Source organism: Pararge aegeria, chromosome Z (genome assembly GCF_905163445.1).
Source record: "Pararge aegeria chromosome Z, ilParAegt1.1, whole genome shotgun sequence".
In the NCBI taxonomy this organism is placed as follows: Eukaryota; Metazoa; Arthropoda; class Insecta; order Lepidoptera; family Nymphalidae; genus Pararge; species Pararge aegeria.
In genome coordinates, this window is record NC_053208.1 from 10,463,830 (window position 1) to 10,487,745 (window position 23,916).

General features: G+C 35.6%; 1 protein-coding gene across 2 annotated transcripts in view; it reads left to right on the forward strand.

The window, feature by feature from the left end:
* The window catches only part of LOC120636450 (tetratricopeptide repeat protein 39B-like), a 49,653-nt gene that overhangs the window by 8,716 nt on the left and 17,021 nt on the right, over positions 1–23,916 (forward strand). The gene's annotated exons all lie outside the window — the stretch shown is intronic.

Sequence of the window (23,916 nt, forward strand, 5' to 3'; positions counted from 1 at the left end):
ACATAATTATTGTAATAGCATTGGCAGGTCATCTGCCTATAGTTCCTATGGTTCTTGTAGTTGTCATAGCATTTATGCCTATAAGTGAGTATGATATGTTAATGAGTTTATTATTACGGTAGTGAAAGCGGCCGGTCCCCGCCCGCGAGCGAGGTATTTCGCACTTTCACCGGCCACACAGCCTTCTGCGGTCGCAATCTCGCCATAAACTTAAACATCATCTTTTATAATTACAATGTGTGTGTGTGTGGGTGTGTGCGCATGTGTTACGTAACAAATATATTATAATCTCGTTCTACATCGCATAAACAGTCTCTATCTAACTAAATGTTAGGTAAAAAGTGTAGGAACTATAAAACTATTCTGCTTTACCTAGGTACTTAGGTAAATAATATCAGTCTATGTCTAACACTTATATTTTGCGCAATCGAGAGCGCTGTGCCGGATTCGAATCCCGGCAGGTGCAAATTTGGGAATTTTTAATTTCTTTTCTTCTGTTCTGTTCTGGTCTAATTGGAGGCTTAGGCCGTGGCTAGTTACCACTCTACCTACAAAGATGTGCCCTATAAGCGATTTAGCGTTCCTGTATGATGACGCGTAGAAACCGATTGGGGTATGGGTTTATTATAACTGCCCTAGCAGTTAAACCCATACCCTAATAGGTTAACCCTGTTTCATCTTCGACTGCATCATCACTTACCATCAGGTGAGATTACAGTCATGCGGTTGGCCTAACTTGTAGTGGAATGAAAATAAAAATATTCACAAAAAGTGGATCGCTCTATTAGGTAGGTATATCAAGGAATTATTAGTTATTTAATAGAGTCCTCTTTACTGTCATAATAAATTATCAGTGGGTAGTAAGTTCCCCCTTTGTAAAACTACGATTAACTTACGTATAGTTTAGCTTTTACGCAATGTCGTTTTTATTGTTATTTACAGTACTACTCCGGAACTAAAAGTGGAATTTGGAAAACTTTACAAAATCCTCATTCAGCCATTATTGTACGCGGTGCATTGTGTGCAAAAAAAGTGGAAACACCCCGCGCATGTCTCACTTTACACCCGCGGAATGTTGCTTGGTCACAAATTTTTCTCATTTTCCCGTTCTAAGGTGAACGCTTAGTGAATTAGAGGTAAAATAATTACTGTCAACTGCTAAATTGTATGAAGTTACAATGGCGATGTGTAAAGAGTTGATAGAGAAGGTCATGGATATTAGAAAGGATACCGATAAGAGCTCTTAAGTTAAAAAAAAAAAAAAATTTGCTCAATAATGATTGTTGTTTTTAAAACTCTACACCTACTGTCACTGACGATAATGCATCAGTTCCTACTGTGGTTAAATATTTTAGTAATTATCTGAGTATGAAACTAGGCAAATTTTTGAGGATGGTTATTTCATCACATCACGGCGAATTGAGAAATATTGTGTAGAATAAAGGAAGAAAGTTTGTATGGGCAACTTTACAGAAATTTTAGGCGAACGTAACTCTGTAATATTAGAGGAAAAACTTTTAATTACACATTTGTGTACATACCCGATTCAGACTCCGCTAGGTACGCTAGTAGCTTTTATGACAAATTCTATGAAGCAATATACAACTAGGAATAGAAATAATGATCCTTAACATGGAAAATAACTGGATTCCACGAAGTGACTGCTATGAAATTGAGCTTTTATCAATTAGGATGAGCTAGCGGCAGAAATGGTCGCAAGGAAGACGTTTCTACAAAGAATTTATATTAAATTGCAGTTAGAATTTCTATGAAAGAAGAAACAAGAATTCAAAAATATGCTCTTTGACTAATTAATCAAGGAAATGTAAATGGTGAAAAAAGTGACAACTGGAAGTTTACATCAAAAAATGGAATTCCAGCATTTTTTGATGAAAACAAACGCTATTTGGGTGTGAATTAATTGTTTTTTTTTTAATGGTGGTAGACTAGCGCTTGACCACAATCTCACCTGATGGAAAGTGCAGATGGGGCCTAAGATGGGACGCGCTTGCCTAGTCGATGCCTTAGATGCCTGATTCACTCTGGTTTTATTTTTTATTCGATGCCTGATGAATTTAGGTATGCAGGTTTCCTCACGATATTTTCCTTCACCGTTGAAGCAAGTTATATTTTAATTACTTAAAACGCACATAACTTAGAAAATTTAGAAGTGCGTGCAGGGATTCGAACTTGTCCCCCTGCAAGTAATGTCAAAGTCCTACCCACTCGGCTTCAATCGCTTTTCACGTAGGCTTACTCAAATAAATGTACATAATTGTGGGCTTATAAAAAAAATATATCTACTTGTCAGTATTTTCACAGCATTATGTCCTATGGCATTTTATTATGGGGTAATACTGCTGATATAGATTCTATTTTCGTCCTGCAGAAAAGGGCTGTTCGTGCGATATATAAAATGGGCCCAAGAGAGTCATTAAGGTATAAATTTAAAGAAGTTAAAATAGTGACGGTGCATACATAGTCAGTACATATATGAAAATTTAATTTATGTCCATAAAAATATAAATAGAAAATGGACTGTAACTATATAAATATTATAAGCAGAAATAAACTCGTTGTGCAGTTTACTAGGCTACATAAAACTGCAAATTCATTCAAGGGCAATTGGGATTACTTAAACGATAAAAAAGCTTGGGTGTAAATTGCTCTAGCCTCATAACTTGATATAAATTTACTGGAAGATTGTGATAACAAAAAAAAAATACCCGGCTAAGTTTGTTGTGGGCTCTTCTCAGACCAGGACGCGTTTGGAACCCTCGTAGCTTTAGATTTAAGTTGGCGAACTAAGTTATCACCATCCCCTTACAATTATGTAAACAAATATGTATGAACGCTTCATAAGTGCCTGTGATACGCGTACATGAATAAAGAAATTTTGAATTTGAGTATAAAAATAGCTCTAGATTCAGAGTTAATAGTTACAAATATTTACATGATTTTTTTCCCAGTTCTACTTATAATTACAATAACAGTAGGCAATGTTTTCATGCGTATATGAAATGCATACCACTAAGTTGTAAGAATATTTTCAGCATCATTTTTCTATGATATATTATATTGCCGTAACAAGCTTTTTTTTTATTAGTAAGCTCTTTGTAATTGGTACATACAGAATATTATTTGCTTTCTCATGACTGCATGAGTGGGTAAGCAAAGGCTCACTCCAATTACAAATGTAAAATGGCATATGATAATTAAAAATTCCAAGGTTCAGTGAATTGTGTTAAATTAACTTGAAACGTAAACAGTTGAAGTCAATGCATGTGTACCAAAATTAATGAACAGCGAGGGGCAGAGGTCGAATGTTGTAGGCATACATACGTACAACAATCTACGAATTCTCGTTATTTGAGAGTTGAGACATAGTCAGGATAACTTACACCTTTTTTTCTTACTAAGCAATCCTTTTATTACTTTTTAAATTGTTTTTACTATTTTTATCAAAGTTTGAAAAAAAAAGCACCTAAGTAAAATGGGTCTTACCGCGCTTGTTTAAAAGTAGCAAATCCTGTACTGACCGCTGACCTATACTATTTTCGTTCTCACCAAGAATAAGATTTATTTCACTCTAATGCATAAAGTATTTCGATACGATCCTCGATTGCGAGCGAGCTAATATTGTACTAAGTTCGTAACTCGACATGTGTTTGAATAATAGCTTTGGTTGGTCGGTTTAGCTGGTGACACTAAAAATTGCATTGCAACGCTACGTGAGGACGTACAAATCGAGTTGACAATCGATGCGATATCTTTCGCATTACGTCGCGTCATGAGTAAAGTTACTTGTATGTAGTAGTTAGTTGCTTTTAGTACGGGTGGTAGTGGTACTGCAAAATGAAGCGAACATTATTTAAAATAAAAATAAATTCAGAAAGTTGGAAAAGTCGGCTAACGAATAGATGGATTCATTTGACATTAAAAAGTTAACTTTATTTCTTGTTTTTGTTGCTCATGTCATTTTTTGTTGCTTTTAAATAAAAACCTAAATTACAATGGACAACAGGGATACTTTTCAGACTTTTAGCACCTATCCCTTTTGAATGACGTTGCATATTCCTTTTGACCCTTTAGAGGTCTCTCTGGCGCAGTGGTGAGCGCTGTGGTTTCCAGTTGACTGTCCCGGGTTCAAATACCGGCAGTGGAAAGTTAGGAATTTTAATTTCCTAATATTATGTGGTCTGATCTGTTGGGAGGCTTTGGCCGTGGATAGTTACTACTTTACCGACGATGACGTCTGACGACCGATAAGCGATTGAGCGTTCCGGTACAATGTCGCGTAGAAACCTATTAGGGTTTAATATAACTGACAAACCCCTAACAGTTTAGCCCGCCACCATCTTAGACTGTATCATAATTCACCAGCAGGTGAGATTGCAGTCAAGGGCTAACTTGTAGTGAAATTTAAAAAAAAACTTATTATTTTTCGTTCAATGGTTCGCTCATGGGATGAAGGGTAGGGAGCGGAAAATACTTGGACTTTCGCGCATGTGACAACGTTTCAACGCCCTTTGACGACGGCTAACAAGATTACAAGCGATGCATTTGTTGCGCCGAGCCACCTTTGTGTGTTGCACTTCCTGATTTACCCTATCACGGCTGTAATAGGCATGATGATTTATTTTGAGCTACCCTATGATGTTCGGAAGTATCTACTGTATTCAAAATATATTTTAATTTTGCAGAAATTAAAGGTTTTGTTTATATAAAAATTATTTCCCGCGAAAACGCTCGACTGGTGTCATGGCCGCACTCATGACGTCATAGGCAAATAAGAGTTGGCTGTCGGTGAGGCTTAAAACCGACGCCTCAGGTTGTTGGACACATGGCAGTACGTTGCAGGAGGTGTTGCTTGCATGCCCTGCCAAGTGCATTTACAGTAAATGGTTTTCCACCTACCATCTGCTTTGTCAATTATTTCCATAAAAGAAAGTAGGAGTTTTGAGTTATCTCAACCCCTTTAACGACCCGCCCCGGCTTCGCACGGCTGCAATGTATGCAATGTCCCCGCTATTTAAAACTCTAGTATACTCTAATTATACACATATACATTATACACATTTGAATGATATGCTGTTAAGGTAAATTATTTTTCTGCATAAAATGCACAACATATCTTAAGTATTTAATCGGATGAGAAATAATACTATCTTGTTTGGAATAGCTTGGTAACTAACCTATATTTTTTCTGTAATATGTAAAAGATGAAAATGGTTACAATAGGTTACTTATGACGATAAACAAAATACCATCGCGCACTTTTTTATTGATGTTTTTAAGATATACAATTCTGTAGTACATTGATTTGATCTATCACGTAAGGTTTTATCGCCGGCGTTTGTAAAGTAAGCGCACAAAATTAGGTTTTTTACGACATCACATTACTAATCTTCGAATTTCTTGGCTTTTCTCTTCTTCTATACGCATGTATTCTACATATAAACCTTCATCTTGAATCACTATCTATTGCTTAAAGGGAAAACTGCATTAAAATCGTGGGCAATTTTTTTTTTATACGTAACGACAGAGTTAGCCCACCAATCCGCATTGGGCCAGCGTGACGGACTACGGCCTTAAACTCTTCTCATTGCGGGAGGAGACCCGTGCCCTGTAGTGGGCCAATTATGGGTTGATATGATGATCATAAAAGATAGTGAATAACAATACTTAAAACGCGCGACAAAAATTGTAGCAAACAAATTTCGACACTGCTTTTTATTTTGATTATGAATAAATTAAACAGTGGTATTGTAAAAAAACCACAAGATGATCTACATAATATCTACTTATAACGACACACGCCTTTCATGTAAGATAACAATGTTAACAGAATAAGAATCATCGATATAAATCTTGAAGTCGTTGATTAGAATATATTGAAATAAAGAAAGTAAATGTAGTTTCATTACTCGCCAACCGCTCACCTTGAGGCCATAGTCCATGGGCAACCAAACCCTTTTTTAAATCTAAAAGACTGGAACCTATAGCCTAAAAGTCAGTTATACGTAACTTTATATGCACCAGAGCATAAAATGCAGTTTTACTCCGCGTGATCATCCTAGCATAAGCGTCAACTTTGAGAGCATGAGATGTGAAAAAGTTATTTTCAAAGGCTAGATTTAAGCGATCAAACAAAATTAGGAATAAACATTTTTAAGCTTTATGATAAAAACATTTGATAAAGATTGTTGGTAAATGTTTTCATTAAAAAAAGATTAACAATTATGCTAATTGTATGACATTTATGGAAAACGAAATCCCTACAAAGGCTGATTCCCACATAAATATAGTTGAAGAGTTGTCTGGAAGATTTCAAAAGGTAAGAATACATTAATATTTCTATCAACACATATTTTGTTGAAAAATATAGGTACTTCTGATTTAGGTTCTGAGCTATTTTCGAACTTTTTAGGAAAAAGAGTATTATGAAAATCCCGAATAACAGCGAAAATATTGAAACAATCTAAGTTGTTAATTTTGTAGGGAATAGTCACTTCAGATGTATTTCAAGATGGCAATCGGATTGAAAGGCGACGCCTTAGAATTAAAAATATACAGATTCAGCCATTATTGTAGGAAGTAGTGTTGCCCAAATTCAGTCTTGGTCTTGCAGTCTTGGTCTTGTTCTTGCGTTTTTGCAAGACCAAGACCAAGAACAAGACCGCGTATTTTTAGCAAGACCAAGACCAAGACTGACCGTGCAAGACTTGAGCAAGAACAAGACATAGCCTGCAAGACTCTTGCGTCTTGCAGCTAGGACTTAGCGCTATTTCACGGAGTAGTTAGGTGTAACAGTTCGGTGTATAGGTAGGTAGGTACGCTTAGGAATTCTATGAGACGCAAAAAACTATATCAAAGAATATGAAAAACTGGACCTATGCGCATTACGACTAATACCATAAACATAGCGAATAAAAAAATATCTATTAAAATCAAACTGAGTGCATGCATAGTTATGTTTTAACCATCGGCACTTTGATAATGCGGCATCAAAGGTTTTGTACTTCTCAAAGAAATTTGCCGCTTTTCGGAAGTACATGGTTATGATACACGCGCCGGCGGCTTCTTTTGAAATCTAAAACAATCGTTGCCGCCGCGCCGAAATCATAACATTTGACACTATTCATGCAAAATAATTTCGAATTTTAAGAGTACCTACAGGTGTTCCAAAGAATAAATAAGTTTCAGAGTGCTTAGAATGAAAATGAATACATTATACTGATCACGCAAGTAGTATTATGATTAGGATAAAATGGTGAGGATAGGTAGTAGATGTCATAATAATTCATTCTAGTAAGTAATTATAATATTGATTACTTATATGGTTTTAAACTAATTACTTAGGTACTATTATTGTACATTTAGTCATTATATTTCTTAAGTTTTTACAAGAAAAAATAGCAAAAAAGTGTTCGAATATCTCTGAGAGAGATGATGAGAGTAAGTATTTACTAGCTGTGCCCGCGACTTCGTCCACGAGGAATAGTAACTTTGGAGGTATAGTGACGTTCAGGATTTATTTATTTATTTTAAAACTTCTGTCATCAAACATACAAACGAACTCTTCAGCTTTATTCAAATAAATGATAAATCGTAAAACTCTTTTATTAAATTTCTTATAAGTTGAGGGTTCAATCTCTTTCTAGACAGATAAGTATTGTTCTTTAAAATACAGTCAAGTTATTGTAATTAATTTGTTTTTTTACATGTTTTAGCAAATGTAAGCTTATAAATCATAAATGTTTATTAAGAAACAGTTACTTCCATGGAAAACGACATATAGGTCAGTTGATTTTTCGAATTTCTTATCAAATCTTCAGTTATTTATTAATCTGCTTGATCTTTACTATGGCTATGTTAATTCAAGCTCACAATGTTCCAATTCTAATACGTTTTTCTAAGATTTAAAGTAAACTTTAATAAATAGTAATAGACTAATAGGTAATTGCAAGACTTGCAAGACTCTTGCTGCAAGACCAAGACCAAGACCAAGACTGGGAGCGCAAGACCAAGACCAAGACCAAGACCAGGTGTATTGGCGCAAGACCAAGACCAAGACTGGCTAAGTCTCGTCTTGTTCTTGCATTTGGGCAACACTAGTAGGAAGTGGATTGGGTTCCGCGTACGTCTGACTTCACAACCGCGGAATGTTGCTAGCACACAAACTTTGACTCATATACAATTATAGTAAACGTTTAGAACATTATAGTTAAAATAGTTACTGTAAATGGAATAAAGTGAGTAACCGCGATAATAAATTCGGGAAACAATACTAAAGCAAAGTGATTGTGATGCTTCAATATTAGTCTTGTACAAGGTTTCTGGTGTTCTTAATTCAGTGGACGACATCTACTTTAAAATAGCTATCGGCATGCCCAATTTCATGCCAATCCGTACAGTGGTTTGAACGAACTATGCGTTGATAGATCAGTCAGTCATATGTAAAGGTGACGGAACCTTTACATATACCTAAAATGTTGAGAGCTGAGAAGAATCGGATAAATCAGGTAAATACATGGAACGATTGTGAAAAAATACGGTTCCAAGGTATAGTCTTTCAGAAAGGTTTAAAAGGGATGGGTGAATATTTTGTGTCCGGCGTCCCACTCCTATCGCTATTGCAAAGATAAAAACTAAGTGCGTAGTGTTATATGCTTTTAAAATGTAATTTTTAGTTTTTTAGCCTATTTTAATTTCTATATAGGTCAATTTTACGTTCGCTTAAGGAATTTATTAATTGATTTATTAAAAGTAACTCTTAACTAATCACTATACTAATTATTTTTTAAAAATTTGTATCCGTTGATGACATACTGAAAAAGTTGAATTCCGTAAAAAGTTTTTTATTTCGAATAAATTAGCAGAAATTCATACACATTTTTTAACACTTCTTACAAAAAAACTGGATTTTTGTATTGAGTCACTTTTGGTCTCAGCGCGCCGGCGGCGATATACACGCACATAAGTTTGATAGATATATATATAGATAAATTATTTATTGCACACAATTAAGGGATAAAGATAATAAATATTGGAAACAGTAGTACAATAATAATAAAGATGCGTAAAGGAGTTTTGCAAATACTGTCTGACTTATAGAAGCAGATTTTTTATATGTGTAGATTTTCTTAACAATAGCATCTTAAAGCAAAGTCGGGTGCTAATTCAGAACCCTGGCTGATTATGCCGGTAACCGCCCTAGATGCACCCCCCGGAAGGTAATCCTGCCGACGCAGTGCTCATTGACTAGAATGATTGGAGTACAAGCCTACGTATAACTATTGATATGGTTTAATTAGCGAATTGTTATATCAATAATCCCTCAGAGGCAATAGAGGCGTATTGGTTGCTATATGCAGGTAATTAGGTTAGCGTCGATTAGGTATAAGTAGGTAGATCGAACGTTGTTAAGTAGAAATTAATATTGAGACGGTGTGTTACAAGTGTAGCAATTAAAACTGATTCGAATTATTCCATTCGACGATTCAATAAGTTATCTTTGACGAAATAAGGATAAGTTTAAGTTAAACGAGTGTTAGGTGTCTTTCATCATCATAAATCTGTTACTCATCTCTTGAACTTCATAAACACTAGATCAACGAGACAGTTTCTCAATGTCAATTGACGGCCATTGCTGGACACATTTGTAAAGATCTCTTGAAAGAAGACACGCCATGGTCTTGTGACTGGACGGTTAATACAACTACAATCACGAGGTTCAGGGTTCATTTCGCGGGTCAGATAAGAGATCCCGGTGTCAGCCCGCATGAGCATATGCATATTGCAGATAGAAACAAAAGTGGGTTACATTTATATGACAATATTAGTATTAAATAAATAGTTTTACCTTCACGGGCTTTAAAGGAATTATAAAGATGTTAATTACTTTTTTATTCAGTGTAATCGGACAAATAATTTAGAAGTCATAGCGAGTTTAAAAAAATTATGGACTATATCAAAAAAAAAAAGTTACTTTTCGAGCTACACTTAATTGACAACGTTTTTTTTATAAGTATACCCGATTACACCAGGACCAGATTAACAAACTTGAGCGTCTCCAAAATCTTGCTATTCGGTTCATACTTGGCCTACACTACGCAAATATGACCACGTTTCCGAAATTAAAAAAAACCTCAAATGGCTACCTATTCGCCGTCTATTATTGTACTACTGTGTATACTGTGTATTATTTCATTTACAAACTCCTTCTTATCTTAAGGCGAAGTTCACTTTTCTGGGAGTGCAATCCTATTTAAGAGCGTGTCGCGCGCTGACTCAGAGAGACTCTCTGCCTTTTCATAGAACTAAGTTCTACGAGCACACATTTACAGTGAAAGCCATTGAGCTGTGGAATGCGCCCCCAACAACATAAGGCAGTCTAAATCACATGATATATTTAAGATAGCTGTCAAAAATCACTTAGTTTACATTAAAGACGACTTGTAGTGTTTACTATTATATATGTACTTATGATATGTTTAAGTATATAATTAGTTAATTATTATTATTTAATGTTTATTATATTATGTATTATAAGTATGTATTCTTTTAATCATGCACAACCTGCAGTCTTTTATACTAAGGTTGCCTGGCCGAGATCGCTACTAAGCGATAAGGATATATACATATATATATATATATATATTCCGCCTTTTGTATGTCTGTGTTTTTTTTTATTCTTCTTCTGTATTTTTGGGTGTGCAAATAAAGTGTATAAACTATATATATACTCAACTTAATAATATTTGTAGAACTACAACAGTATGCTTTTTGCTTTTTACAAAAAACGTATTATAGTGTCTTCTCTTTTAATTTAACGGTCACTATTCGTTGTTACTGATAAAAGCTTCAAACCTCCAAAGTGGGTCCTATCCATTTACTGACACCAGTTAAATTGGCTTGCCCAACACAATCGCCTATTTTTTGCTGCTGCTACTGCCGCACATCTCTCAAATAAACTGTTCCTACGGGGTATTTAAAATAAAAACAAACGCCGACGAAGTCGCAGGTAACAGCTAGAGTATTATATAATGACAAACTAACAAAAGCACCGTCCTCGTACTCCAAAACAAAGCGCCATCAGCCTTATTAATCCTAAACTGCCACAGGGCAGTAAGTATAACTTTACAGTTGTTCATTTCAAATTCGTTAATTAGCGTCCGAAGTAATACTATTATAAACAGTCATACCTTTATATCAAATGGCAAACGGATTTAGTATACCTCACTCAGTGCCTTTGTGCTTTGTAGCAATTAGTGTTGCAACGCAATGTATCTAGTTTACAATAGTGGATTAGCTAGACCCCTCGACCATTGAAATGTACACGAATGCAACAAGGATTAGTTTAATCAGACATTTAGGACATAGCGTTATGTCCGTACATCCGCGAAGGCAGCTGATACTCCGTGACGAAACTAAGAAATCTAGATATGTTAATATGTGAAGAAAAAACTTTGTTTTTAGGAAAATTTCTCGGTCGGAGGAGTATGAAATTTCGTTTATATTTATTTATTTATAAAGGACAACCAACAGTGTGGATACATTATGATTATTTTTTTCAGCCAACTTGCCTTTGGGTGACCGTCTGTAATGCCTGTATGTACTTTAAGGGTTTTATGACTGTTAATTGGTATAGATACGGGCTTTCCAATATTTTGATATACCAACCTTTAAGAAAGAAATTATAATTGGTATTTGGTACGATACTAATTCCAAAGAGCAATTAAAGTTTTGTTTTTATATGAGCAAGTTCATTCTATTTAGGAGTTGCAGGAGTAAACAAACGTTTTTATGTTCCGTACCTCATTATATCAATGAATTTTCCCGTATTTGTTTCGGCATTGGTTGGACCGATTTTAGAGGTCAAGAGGGGTCATATGAAAAGAGTCCGTTTACAAAATGCCTTTAAACTACTTACATCATTTTTTATGTAAAAAATGACTACAAAGTTTACGTTACGAAAAACCTCTACGTAATTTAAAAAAATACCTATGCTAGCTGTTGCCCGTGACTTCGTCCGCGTTTGTTTATGTTTTTAAAGCATATTTTAAGTTGTTAAAAATAATCTCTAAAAATAACTGTTTTTTAAAGGTTAAGTACTTAATTTTTAAATACGCGATAACTTCAAAATTTAATGGTGGAAAGGACTTCAACATCAATTTCGGGGACCCGAGTTCGAATCCCAGCACGCAACTCTAACTTTTCTAAGTTCAACGGTGAAGGAAAACATCGCGAGGAAACCTGCATGTCTGAGAGTTCTCCATTATGTTTTCAAAGTTGTGTGGAGTCCACCAATCCGCACTGGGTCAGTGTGGTGGACTATGGTCTTAACCGTCATCTTATTGTGGGAGAAGACCCGTGCCCACTAGTGGGCCGGTAATGGATCGATATAATGATGATAATAATTACTAACCCACGGGCTCGACGAAAAACGACGGGGTTTTATAAGTTTGTCGTGTCGTGTGTGTGTGTACGAGTCTGTCAGTGGCATCGTATTTCCCAAACGGATGAACCAATTTTGAACTTGTTTTCTTTGTTTGAAAGGTGATTTAGTCGGGAGTGTTCTTAGCTGTGTTTTGATATGGCCGCCGCCACGAAATGGCTTATTACATGTTCTCCACAACTTACAAAATAGTAGAATACTATAAAAAATCGAAATCTAAGATGACCGCCTATTTTTTGCAAACTCCCTCTAAATGGATTTCCAATGAAAGGGCTTGACTAGTATAAGAATGTACACTATATTGAAAGTTGGGATTCATTTTTATTATCATAATTTTTTTTTCTGTTTCTGATAACATAGCCATCTTAGACCTTAAGTTCTTAAACAACTGGTGGAGTTATTTTTACAAAACATGATTTGGCTTAGTAACCCCATTGTACACTTTGTGTATATACCTACTGCCCGATATACAAGGAATATTAATGTATTTGTTATGATAAGACAGTGTAATAAAGTCACCAAAAAAAAAAACCTAATAACTAGAGCTCGTAACATAATGTTTTACAGCCTTTCCTTTAATATATGATGTTCTAAATCATATTTAGGAGTACAGGAACCTTCAGTCCGTTTAATGTAAACATATTCAAAAATACAAACAAATATATTTTTAAGCTTTATTATATTAATATGAATTATAATTATAACTGCATATATTTAATTGGCATTGCAACTAAGGGGTGGCTTATCGGGGGTGGCGAGGGGTCCATGGGCTGTCTGCGCCCTAGCTGGAACACTCAACAGATAGGACCTCATTTTGTCCTGGAACGCGTTCTGAGCTGGTCGTTCCAGCTGTTCGTACATTATAAAATAGTGATAAAGTGCGAAAACCTTACTGATGTTTAAATATCTCGCCTATATTCGCGATGCAATGGGTTCCAAAAAGGTACGTGGCTTACATTTTAATTGTCTCAATATTTAAACTTTTATCGTGACACTTGTTGCCCGGCCTGAGTTCCAGATTATAGTTCCTAAGTGATAAAATATCGGCGTGCAATTATTAAATTCAGTACCTATTAACTATTGTATAACTATGATAACTGATTGCATTTAAATTATACAATCTGTAGTGTTTGCTTAAAAATAACTTTCTAGTGCATTTTAATACATTTGCGCACTGCGATTTTATATTTTTCTTTAGTTTTAATTGACGGACTAAATTTGCATACATACTTATATTTAATTAGTATTTCATAGCTAAAACTAACATTTTTTATTTTATAATTATGTTTAGGCATTTGCTATTTTATTGTTATGATTAATAAGTGTTAATTTATTGTACACACAACAATATTGCAAATATTTTAGCCAAAATTAAAACAGGCAAAATTATTTTCCACTGTGAAATAAATTATCGTGAAATTTAGCGTTGATTTAGCGCTGCGCATAAATAAATAATTTCAAGGTACTTAATGAAAAATATTTAGTGAACTACGACTTCAGAATCCGCCACAGTACGCGAAGTGTATACGTATATATGATGAATAACCAAATAACTAAATAATAAAAAAGAAACTCTAATACTAATGATGTTCATAAAGGAGTTCTCCTGAGGTGTTTATAAAAAGCAAACAGGGCTTAGATTTTTAGAATTCGTCAATACTCTAAATTTTAGAATTCCCAATTTAAATGTGTAGGTACTGGTCTTAAATTTTTTGATTTTACCTTTTTTACTGTACTTATATTATTCGATAATTAATTAATTCTTATAAGTCTGCGATGCGAAAAATATTATAAATGCGAGGGTGTAAGACTAATAATTTTAAAGATTTTTTCATATTAAAGTATTTGTAATTTTACTTGTTTTTCATTATTATCTTCTATCTTTAAACGAGAAATTCTTGTATATATATAATTAGAATCTCGGAATCGGCTCCAACTAAATCGATCTAGCTAGGATTCATTTTTAGAAAATGACATTTTATTCGTGTTTTCCGGTAATAACCGATTTGGTGCAGACGAAGTTGCACGGGTCAGCTAGTTTTATTTTTTAATCATGTTAATGTTCGTATCTAAAAGGCACGGCACTATTGTATACCTATTATTTCCAAAAAGCATTGTAATAAAAGTGACATTCGCAGTTATGCGGACTAAATTAAAAATATATAACATTTAATTAATTGAAACACATAGTGAAACTTGAGCTCGAATAACGAAAGATGAATTGTCTAAACACGGAAAAAACGTTCGCTCGGTTTTATCATTGTGTCCGGTCCTGAAGCGGATCGCCGCGCCGCGTAGCGTCGTATAAATATGTACCTATCAATTCTGTCTGAGCATGCGACAATTATTCGGTACTAGGAGGAAGTTTCCGCGCGGTTCAACCCGTTTTAACTACAGGCCATTACGAAATGTTGCGCCTACCTATATCGCATTTGATTTTACCTTTAACATCTATATCCTCAGTCTTAACTTAATGATTTCCTTTACGACAATACACATCATATACCCCCAAAGTAAGCGTAGCTTGTGTTACGGGTACTAAGATAACTGATGAATATTTTGGAATATACATAAATACTTATAGTATACAGATAAACACCCAGGCACTGAAACTCATTAAGTTATGAGAATTGAACCCACGGCCAAGTTGTAATCGTAATGTAAATCAAAAAAAAATCTCTTGTTCGAGATGGAACTTGAGCCATGAAGTAATGATCGAAGTCTACCTTAAGGAAGTTTTAAAATAAAGGTCGTGGCCAATTTCTGTACGGGCGTTCTAACTCAGTGTACACCATTGATTTTTAATGTTATAAATTTGTAATTATAGGCACAATAAATTGCTATAAGTATAAAGAACACAGAACTTGTCGGTACAACAGACTAGACGTCAACGTGTAGGAGTGGATTATGATTAAAAAACAAGGCGCTTTAAAATAGCGAGCAGTTGGGAATTTTTGCAGTAATCTGATATGGTTTTAGTATTATTGATACAAGGAACAAAAAAAATTCTATTGTCTTCGATTGAATATAGTTGCTTCCCGCGGATTCACCCCTCTTTGCCGTTATTATATAACGTATAATAATTATATTTCACATATCATAATTGCATATCACGTATCATAATTATATGGGGACAGGACAGCATAGCATGTCTTCTTCAAACTTGGAAACGTAAACTTGTTGTTTTTGTTTTGTCATATTTTTGGTTGACCTTTTTTGGGCGACCTTTTTTGAACCTCCTTGGGAATGTTTTTGGTGGAATAGATCGAACTTAATCCCCTGTTAATCGCAAATTCATTCAGTGCTTAAAGCGGGCAAATTATACGCAAATATTCCGCGACTTACATGTGATATCCATACTAATATTATAAATGCGAAATATGTTTTTGTTTATTTGTTTGTTTGTTTTAAACTACTCACTGCATCTACTGCACCGATCTTTATGAAATGAACATAAAGAGTATCCTGGAGATGGACAATGAATACTTTTTATTCTGAAAATGTATCTGGCTAATGCTCCAGGTTGCGCGGAAGATTTATAAAATAGCCTTTGTTACCTCTGCATGGCTGCATAGTTGAACCGATTATGGAAAAAATGATAGCTAGCAAATAGCTTGCATACGGAGACGGAGATAAAATTCTTTCCATCCTGGAAAATCTCACGGTTCTTATAATTTCAAAAAAAATATTGAATAGTAGGGAAATTTCATTGGGAATGCTCAAAAAACAAAACATTTACTTTTATAGTTCTTTATTTATTAATTTTTTGAGGTATTTTTGTCATCCCTATCCTTATCCCTGCTAATATTATAAATGTGATTGTAAGTTTGTTTGTTCATCATGAAACTTTGTACATATATACTTGGAGATATTAAAAATAACATAGGATATTTTTTATCCCGAAATTAAGCTTAGCTCTTTTAGGGGAGGGGATCAAAGTGTTTGACGATTTTACATCAACTACAATAAAAAAATGATAACCGATTTAAATAATTATTTTTGTACTTATATAATATCTGTTTATATTTGCCCAAATTTCGTGTAGATCTTATGAATATGATTGGAGATGGAGGACAGAACTCCTCAGCGTACAGCAGCTAACCCCTCATTTAAGGCTTAGCGATACTGAATACAAAAAGTGCTGCCACATTTATAAGGACTTCAGTGTACTAAAAAAAAATGTTAGAAATGTTCTTCGTTAACCATAGCATATAAATTGATTAACAATGCATTTGCGATTCTTCCTTTAACGATTTCTATTCTTTGTAAGTTGCTGACAACTGAGCTGTGCCTGATCAGTCAGTTCTTTTTAGATATTTTTTATTATGCGAATTCAAGAATTTCTTAAAAGACTGCCCCAGTATTTTTTTTTAATAACAATTCACAACTTAAAATTTCAGTAGGACTAATTGAATGCCACATGTCTCTCAAAACAAGCGCAGACATAGTCGCGGGCGACAGCTAGTATTTTATAAATTTGTTTCCATTTCCAGTGATAAAAATAAAATGAAGCAGATGTATTATAGTTAGAGTTTTTGAACCGTGTATCTGATCATCAACGTACCACTCTACCCTCGTGAAGCTTTGTGCAAACCGCACGATTTAATTCGAACTAATTTTGCCGCCGCTCATTATTATTTTGTGTCGCCCTGAGTTACTGTCGCCAAATGGAGTGCTATAAAGATATACGGAAGTGCGCTCACTGTAGATACGTGCCAATATGGCGAATCTGCTCTAGGGTGCACGGGTCGCGCGGCCACAAATTGCGGCGAGTTCATTGAAGTCCATCTAATAAGCTCAATGGAATGAGCGCGTTTTGTCGCCGAGTGACATTTCACAGTTGGCGCATTGTGGGCGATATTAGGTGACAGCCTGTGGCGTGCATAAAGGGTATGCACAGGGTATGCAGATGATGTAAAATTATAAAAATCTTCAGTACGAGTTATAAAAAACTTATGGGTAGGCATTGTAAGAGTACCAAAAAGCAAGTATTTTTAACTCATACTGGAGATTTTCTTCATTTTATATCATCTGCATACCCTGTGCATACCCTCTATGTACCCCACTGGTAATAGCGGCAAAAAGTCACAATGAGCGGCGGCCCTTAATATTTCATTCAGTGAGAGCTGGCTCTAGTGTATTAGCCTCTAGGTTATATTTTATCATCAATACACTTTATAGATTCGTTGGTGATTCTCTCAAATTGTTATAGTTTAAGATTTATGTTTATTTAGGATTAATATTATGTGTGTAACGATGTGGCTGACATATAGGTAACCTATAAAAGTCCCTTAAATAAATAAATAAAAAAAAATAAAAAATCATCAATACAGACTTATTACTTAGCTGAAGTGGCAATGGGCCGGGCACATAGTTCGGAGAAAGGATGGACGTTGGGGTCCCAAGGTGCTGGAATGTCAGCCCCGAACCAATAAGCGCAGGGTTGGTCGACTCCAACGAGGTGGACAGACTACATTAAGCGCGTTGCAGGTAGCCGCTGAATCCAAGCGGCATCAAACCGCGAAATTTGGAGAAGACCTATATCCAGCAGTGGAAGTCTATCGGTTGATATGATGATGATGATGATGATGACAGAATTATTTTAATGTAAGGAATAATATTGTACACCTAGAAAAAAAAACCTTAAAGTTTCTTTTGATTTTAATATTATTATTGACATATTACGCGTTATTGCGCTATATAAATTAAGAAATAAAGATAGGTAATTAGGCTACGCGGACTTTTTTAAGATCTATTTACTTATTTAGCGAATATTGCGATCGACTAAAAACCGTTAGTTAGGTATGACGAACCATTTTTTTTTATTAACGCATGCAGCTTCTTACCAGCAGTGTTTCTTATGGCTCGGCTTTACAAATAGCATTATTTCAGACTGAAATCTCGTTACACGTGTGGATATAATATTCAAATAATAAACTTCTCTTATTGTCGATTGCCGTGCTTTGGCAGGTTGACATGTTAATGAGATGCCTCGTCGTATGCTAGCCGTACTTTACTCCCAACAGGTAAGGTATACCTAGTCACTTACCATCAGGTAAGACTGCAGGCAAACGCTAGCTTGTAATGCAGTAAAAAGCTTGTAATAGTGTTTAAAAAATCGCGGAAACTGTAGGTTTCTATAGGGAAGTAGGTTTTTAATGCACGCATTAGGCACTTACAAATAAACAAACAAAATCAAAACAAAATCAACAAATCTTTTCACTATTTATCATACAATGTACTTAAGTTCCCAATATATAATATTTCAGCTTGCAACCAATAGACAGAGAGAGAGTTTACGCACATGAGACACAAATAAATAATTAGACGCTGGCGGGCTCGTCTTCTTAGCGTCAAGTTTTCTTTTTGCCAATTCCTCTATCAAAAGATCATCTTATCCGATATTCAAGAGAAGAGACAGACAATCGTTCATATCATTTTGACGACTTCCCGCAGTAGTAACTTTTGAGTGCTGTGTTCTGAGTGAGCGGTCCCGGATTTGAACTTCTGCAGGGGCAATTTGTAATATATAAGTTTTAAATTCTGGTCTGGTCTGGTGGGAGGCTTTGACCGTGTCTTATTACCACCCTACTGGCTTAGACGTGTAGCCATACCATTGAGCGTTCCGTTGTTATGTCGCGTAGAAACCGATCAACCAAAGACTTACATTTATATCGATGCGATCTTCTGATTAGGGTTTAATAAAACAGCCATATCCCGTAACACCCGTGCACTAGGGGTGTAAAATATAACTATAATCGAATTTTAATTAGTATTTCGGGTGTGCTTTAATGTTTATGATTGTTGGATATTATATTACTTATATTATATGGAAGTATCTTTATATTGCGATAGTGTAGAGTTCTGTGTAATAAATAAAATTTCTTAATTGAAAGAAAAATGTTTCACAACATAAATTTAACGGTAAATTACGATACTTTTGTACAAAGAACATTCCTACAACAAGCTAGTTACAACAGGCTAGTGGCCTTTAATTCTTCTCATATACGGACCACTTTAGAAATGGTAATAGCGGATTGGGTAGGAGCTCGACTTCACTTTCTGGGGCCCGGTTTCGAATCCGAGCACGCGCCTCTAACTTTTCTAAGTGAGTTGCGTTTTAAGTAAGTTAAATATCACTTGATTCAACGGTGAAGGAAAACATCGTGAGGAAACCTGCATGCCCGGGAGTTCTTCATAATGTTCTATAAGGAGTTTGGAGTCCACCAATCCGCACTGGGCCAGCGTGGTGGACTATGTTCTTAACCATATCTCATTGTGGAAGTGGGCTGGTAGTGGATTGATATGATGATGAAGTACAGACGTACCAATTCAAAGTGTTATTACATACAAAGGGTGTGTGATGCTCAATTATTTTGTTTCGGAGACAGGTTTGTATTTTTAAAAGTAGTATTAATTTTATTAGCACGCAGTTCTTCACTCATGCATTAGCATCAGTAAAGAATTGCGGGCATAATATTCTCAAAAGTGTGTGATTGGTGCACTTCACACACTTTTGAGAATATTATGGAGAATTCTCAGGTATGCAGGTTTCCTCACGATGTTTTCCTTCACGGTTGAAGTAAGTGTTTCATTGCTTTGTTTAAGTTAGAGGTGCGTGCTGGGATTCAAACTCGGTCTCCCGAAAGTGAAATCGAAGTCCTACCCACTGGGCTATCAGCGCTTCAATACGTCTATACAAACAAATAAATATGTCTGCGGGTGTGTTAAATTCATTCAGACCTCGACGTCGAACTTGCAAAGACTACGCACTTTGTGTGAACAAAATTTTTTATGTGCTTAAATTTCTATTTCCGTGCTCTAAGAGTATTTGCATAGTGTGAGTTTTGAAATTAATACTTGAAGACCTTTCTAGCGCAGCGGTGAGCGCAGTGGTTTTAAGTGGAAGTTCCCGGGTTCCAATCCCGTCCGGGTCAATTTGGGAATTTATTATTTCTGTATCTTCTCTGGTCTCTTCTGGTGCGAGGCTTCGGCCAAAGCTGGTAACCACTCTAACTAGAAAGACGTGCTGCTAAGCGATTTAGCATTACAGTACGGTATAGGCTTAAAAACCGATTTCGGCTTAAAGACATTTATTTCTCAAAAAGAACACAATAGTTCACTTACTTGATGTAATACAATAATATTTTATAATTAGTAGATACAAATTCTCAAAGTTTAGGGTATGGATTTAATACAACTACCATACTCCTAACAGGCTAACCCGTTAACATCTTAGACTGCATCATCACTTATCAGCAGGGCAGATTGCAGTCAAGGCTATCATGTAATAGAATTTAAAAAAATGTTTATATCCGTACGTACGATCGAATAAAATTAACCGATGAGCGAAAAATGCTCCTTATCAACACACCTTGTTTCAAGTAGATACCGATAAGTACACCGAGATGCACAATATCTTACTGATTAGAAGATGATATTTTATTTGCAAAATTTCATTCATACCTTATGGTAAAATAATGTACGCTATTGACAGTGCTGCCAGAATAGCCTAATCTCTAAATCGGCGTAGAAACTAGCTATGCTCATCCAATTACCAATAGGTGATAGGTGTAGCCGTTTATACCCACGTTACAAATGCTATTTCCCGACACCAATAGAACTCTTGCCGGGTGATTTTCCTTGATTAAGTGTCCTATGGCCATCGAATGGATGCAAATTGTCACATCAGTCGTATAGATGACGTACACATATAGATTTTGCGGACTTTATGTGACGTATCGTACGCGGTACGCAGCGCAAAATACACTCAGTGTGTTGGGCACTTAAAGCTGTCCTTTTGACGCATGTTTTGATGCAAATGGCAGTACCTATATCGATATATGGCACTAGATTTTAACACTTTCAGTTATAAAAGGATTGGCTCTGAAGCTTTTACGTTGTAACTAGCTATCCCACGACTACGTCCGCACTTTTTCCGGTTAAATAAAAATCCCGTGGGAAACGTTTATTTTACCCGGATAAAAAGAATCCTATGCGAGCTACGAGTATCTATATGCAAAATTTTGTCAATTTTGGGCGTGCTGTTATGTAGTATACGCAAGCTGCAAGGTTAATTTTTTTTAAACAGTTTTCTGGTGCTTCTAGTGTTAAAAGTAACCTATGACCCGGTCCGTCTCCAAGTCAGTAGATTATTTTTAAAACATTCTTTCTTTCCGTCTACATTTTTATTAATCATATGCAGACAATACTTTCACCTGCATTAGAAAATAATTTTTGATTAAATAGACAGTTGTCTTGCTGTAAAGACCTATCTACAAAGGTTGCCTATAAGAGATTTCTTGCAGCAATAAGGCTTCTGCATGCCTAAATGTCCTCTTCTTCAAACTTCTTAGTCTCTTTTCCTTTATGTTTTGCGTGCTATAAAGTTTTTCTTCATCTTGATTTCTGTTTAAGTACTTAGTTTTAGTTGCCTATCATTGTGAGGTGTATGACCTATCATTGATATGCATTAAATTTGAGTACAAAAGGATATTTGAAGTAAGTTGGATCTCCACTGTCCTTGAGTTGTATTTGTAGTCTTTACTTACTTACTTTAATCTTAGCCCATTTTCTATCCGCCCATCTAGTAACCGATCTGGTGCCTTCGATCTTCCCATGAACTGCAAGCTGCTTACGATAGATGCATATTTAACATTAGGGTCCTGTAAAATAAGAATACCTCTTTGGACACCTCCGCATAACCTAACTATATTTTTATTATTGAAATAACTCTGTGTTTGAATAATGTATTTCTTTATACTTTATGATAACGCTGTGAGCATAAACGTTTATCGAGATAAGTAAATACCCACTTCTACCTCAAAGCCATTAGTATTGAATCTTTTAGAAATATCTTACTGTTTTTAAGCATAACAAAACTCAACCGAGGAATAAACAAAACATCAAATTATTACCTCAGCAAAAAAAACAGAAATTTTTAATTTTTATTTATTCATCATCTCTGAAATCTAAGAATCTAATAAAGAAGCCCTTTAGCCGTAATAAAATATTTTGTTCAATAGCTATGCATCGAACTATATTTTCCGTGCTTTTGAGTGGCCAGATTTTTTACTTAAGATATTTATTTTAACATCATTTTTAACTCTAAGTAATAAGTATGCTTAACTTCTCGAAACACACATCTCGAATGGATACGAATGTGTGTAACAATAACTATGATGTATTATAAACTAGCTGAGCCCGCAACTCCGCTCGTGTGGTTCAGTAGGTAGGTATCATATCAAAGTTGGCGGTCGGCATGCGCCCCCTAGGGCTCTGCGCCCGGGTGCACCGCACCCCTTGAAAATGAAGACAGCCCTGCCAAGGACAACCATGAGTTTTTTAATCGGTATGGTAAAAAATATTGTATGCAATCCCAAACTGTTTTTCAACGTCAAGCATACTTAATTTGGCTTAAGTTAAATAAATAAAAATTACATGCATTAAATAATAACACGAAATATTTAATTTTAAATAAAAAGCGGTGATAGCCCAGTGGGTAGGACTTAGACTTCACTTTCGGGGGGCCGGGTTCGAATCCCAGCACGCACCTCTTAACTATTTTAAGGTATGTGAATTTTAACGTAAGGAAAGAATCGTGTGGAAACCTGCATGGCTTAGATATGTTTTCAAAGGTATGCGGAGTCAACCAATCTGCACTGAGACAGCGCGCGCAGCGTTGTGGACTACGGCCTTAACCCCTTCTCATTGTAGGAGGAAACCTGTGCCCTGCAGGCCCTGTTTATATTTAATAGGAGCCTAGCGGTTAGGAGTTTGGCTTCACTTTCGGGAAGCCGAGTTCAAACCCCGGCACGCACCTCTAACTTTAATAACTTATGCGCGTTTTAAGCAATAAATTATCACTTCTGTTAACGGTGAAAATCGGGAGGAAACCTGCATGCCTGTTAGATTTCCATATATTCTCTAAGGCTTGCCATAATTCATAAGGCTTGTGAACTCCACCAATCCGTAAATGGCCAGCGTGGTGGACTAAGGCCTAAACCCTTCTCATTCTGGGTGAAACTCGGCCCTGTAGTAGGCCGGTAATGGGATTCTATGATTATGATGATGAAATAGACTGTCGTGATAAAGCGCGGTCTGGAAAATCGACGCTTTTCTTCGCCTTATAGAAAGTGCCGAAGCAGTAGTAATATGAAAACGCGTTTTAGTAAAAGAAGAATTGCCCCATTATTTTAATTAGTAATAATAAACAAATAAATATAAATAAATGTACTACGATAATAAGCCGCCCTAAAGTAAGCGTAGCATGTGTTATGGGTACAAAGATAACTGACGATTATTTTTTGAAAAATTTACATCAATATTTATAACATACAAATAAACACTCAGAATCTTAAAAACATTTGTGTTCATCACACATTTTCCAGTTATAGGAATCGAACCCACAGCCTGGGACTCAGAAAGCAAAGTCGCTGGCCACTGCGCCAATCGGC